The sequence below is a fragment of the Pinus tabuliformis genome, chromosome 6 (assembly GCF_031772625.1).
Source record: "Pinus tabuliformis cultivar Carrire ecotype Pingquan chromosome 6, CPIR1, whole genome shotgun sequence".
NCBI lineage: Eukaryota > Viridiplantae > Streptophyta > Pinopsida > Pinales > Pinaceae > Pinus > Pinus tabuliformis.
The window spans coordinates 65,936,204-65,939,741 of NC_142292.1; positions in this window are offsets into that span (position 1 = coordinate 65,936,204).

Sequence of the window (3,538 nt, forward strand, 5' to 3'; positions counted from 1 at the left end):
GAGTTTTGTTCCACATTAATACTCCTCAGATAAAAAATTGCAAACATTACAATAAATAATATTGCAAACATTTCATAAACAATGACATTCATCTGTCCAAAAAATCCACGTACATAAGGGTAAACTAAACAATTATTATAGTACATAAAATGAATTTTGTCCCTCCCTTCAGTTCGAGAAAGGATAAGCGATGTTAAATGCAGTGTAAATTTGTGCAATGCTTACCTTATCATGATATGAAATTACATTCAAAGGTATATGATGATGTTGATGTTGCATTGATGACTTTGATTGTTGATGACTATGATATCATGTCTCATGGATAGTGGTTGTTATATATGTGATGTTCATGTTATTTTATGAAAACAATATATCCATATGTCGAAGTTTTGTTCCACATAAATACTCCTCAAATAAATAATTGCAAACATTACAATAAATAATATTGCAAACATTTCATAAACGATGACATTCATGGGTCTAAAAAAATCCAAGTAAATGAGGGCATACTAAACAATTATTTTATCACATAAAATGGATTTTGTCCTTCCTTTGAGTTCGAGAAAGGATAAATGTTGTTAAATGCAGTGTAAAATTGTGCAATGCTTACCTTATCATAATATGGAATTATATTCAAAGGTATATGATGACATTAATATTGCATTAACAAATCTAATATTACACACACACACACACATTACATTAGATGGATTTAAACTCTATTTTGAGTTTCATAAAGGATAAATGTTGTTGAATGCAATGTAAAGTTGCGAAACATTTACCTTATGAGTTGTATTAAGATATGTACGAGAAAACTACATTGACAAATCCACTTTGTATATACAAATAGCATACCCTCGAAGCGAGGGAAAGGGGACACCAAAGTGAATCGAGATGGTAATGTAGCTAATACAATATTTTGTTTTAGATGGTGAAATGTTGATGGGTATGGTCTTTGAGATATTGAGCAAGTTACCTTCTAGAAACACCTCATGGGTTAGCATGGGAGATTGCTACCACTCAATATGTTCATTATAGACAAGGTTTTTAGTATCATCCTTCAACCTTTCCAAACAAGAAAGAAAAGATGTGTGATGGTGCATATCTTCTTAAGACTTGTAAACTAAAGCCATGACTACCATATAGCCTTTTTCATAAGAAACTAAATATTTAGGAAGTCATGTGAAGTAGCTGATGTGATAGCCCATGCGAGAAAAAACATTTTGATTGGACTCCACATCTTGTTGGAGCTCCTAATCAGAGTCAACAAATGCTAACTAGATCACTTGGTAGGCAATTCTTGACTACAGTAAGAAACACAGTAGCTTTGAATCACTCAATCTCTAAGGGAGTAGGCACAACCTAAGGATTAGGAGACCCTTGAGATACAAAAGTGCCCAGAGAAATCATAGAAATAGTAATTGTAGTTTGTGTGATGAATGGAAATGCTAGTGTAAATGTACACATAAGCTACAAGTCTATGAACATCCCCACATCAACACTATTGTAAGCATTTGAGGAACCATTAATGAACGAATTGTTCATACCATTTTTAGTCTTATAATTGGGCATGGAATATTCTAATTGGTTGATAGTGACCACCTTCACTTTAAGGAGAAGCAAAGAACCCTAACTGTTAAGAAGACCCTCACTGCATAGAACCAACTATGCTTAAGAAAAATATTGTAATATATTAGGGCATTGGTGACCTCAAATTCAACTTAGGTTGTCTTTCCACCTAACTCCATATACAAGTGGTAACGACTCCACGAGGCTTAAATACATGGCCATTAAATGCCTTCAACATGGGGAACCAAGAACTCTCCAACATGACAAAGACATTTTGTAAGTGGAGGCTCCTTCATCAACAACAATTCTAAAGTAATTGAAACCATGCGTGCCCAATTGAATTTGAAAAGTAATCTGGTTGGGAATCTTAGGCCAACTTTGGCTAGTGACAAATGTAATCAAACGAGTGTCCAAAGCACCCTACCTATAACAAAGAGTCATGTTTTTTGCTACATTAGGAAAATTTGTAGAACTTGAAGGCATGGCACATGGGCAAGTCTTCCATAACACTGTAATTATGTGTAGCCTGTGCATTAGGATAATGTGAAATCCTATCAACCACGCCCTTATGTGGGTAAAGCATTGTGTCAAGTGATGGCTTCTCTATTTGAATAGGGTCAACAGGCTAAGAAGTAGACTCAAGCACCTTATTTGAAGAAACACTCTCAATATCCTCATAATTATGAGCTCATGTTTGTAAATTTACCATCTGGTCACACGTAAATGTTGGCACTTAATGAAGCACCCCCTTATTGAGGGTAATTTGTTGCGCCCTCTTAGGAAGGTGCATGATTCGTGGCAACCATCTATTAATCCTAGGCAGGGAAAAAATTAGTTAATATAATAGGTTGTTGCGAGGCTTCCTATTGGACAAAATAACTATGAATCACATCTCTCCCTTGGCACTTATGAGTAAGATGATCTCCACCACACAATCCCTTGCTTAGTGAAAGAGTTTTTCCTCAAAGGGGATTTGAGTGGTGTGGATTGTACAAATATCACTCAAAGGTTTGAGTAGTAGTCATATTAGTTTGGGTGACTGGCATGGGAGAAAGTGGATTTGAAAAAATGGACATTTAACTTAATTACTTACTCAAAACAATGTAAACTATGAAACGGGAACTATAAACTCAAAACGGGAACTCTTGCCAAAAAACCTCGAAAAAACATCAAAAACAGTGCTAAAAATGAAAAGTGTTGATGCTGGAATAACACTTTTTTTTTTCTTGGGTAAATTTTCAACATGTTTTAAAAATGGCGATGAAAACAAATTTTTTGAGCAAAAAATATCCAAAAAACACCCTCAAAACGAAAAGTGTTGATGCTGGGAGAACACTTTTTTTTCAAAAGTAAAATTTCAACATTTAGAAATAATGGTGTAAAATATTTTATCATGAACCCGAAAAACATTAAATTTTAAAAAATAATAAAAACATAAAAAATTATAAAAAAAATAAAAATTAAAAACAATGAAAAAACACAAAAAAAAGGTTTAAAAAAAATAACAAAACATAGATTAAAATATATACTAAAGGAAAAAATATAAATAAAAATAAAAACGAAAAAAAAAAAAAGTCAATCACAAAATGTAAAAAAAACAAAATTAATGATAAGAATTAAAAAAACTAAAAAAAAAAAAAAAAAAACTATAACAATTAAATAGTAAAAAAAAATTATTTAAAAAAATGGAGAGAAAAAAAGAAAAAGATTTATCTTGTAAAACATTAAAAAAATAAAAAAAAATTGCCCAAAAAAAAAAAATGAAAAGAAAAAAAAAACATTTAAAAAAACAAAAAAATTAAGTAGGTGAAAAATAGAAAATTAAAAAATATTAAATAAATTAAGGAAAAACAAAAAAAAACTAAAAATTAAAATTTAAAAAACAACTAGATCTACAAAAAATAGAAAAATTAACAAAAAAAAAAAAAAAAAACTACTAAAATTAAGATTAAATGTTGATTACTTAAAA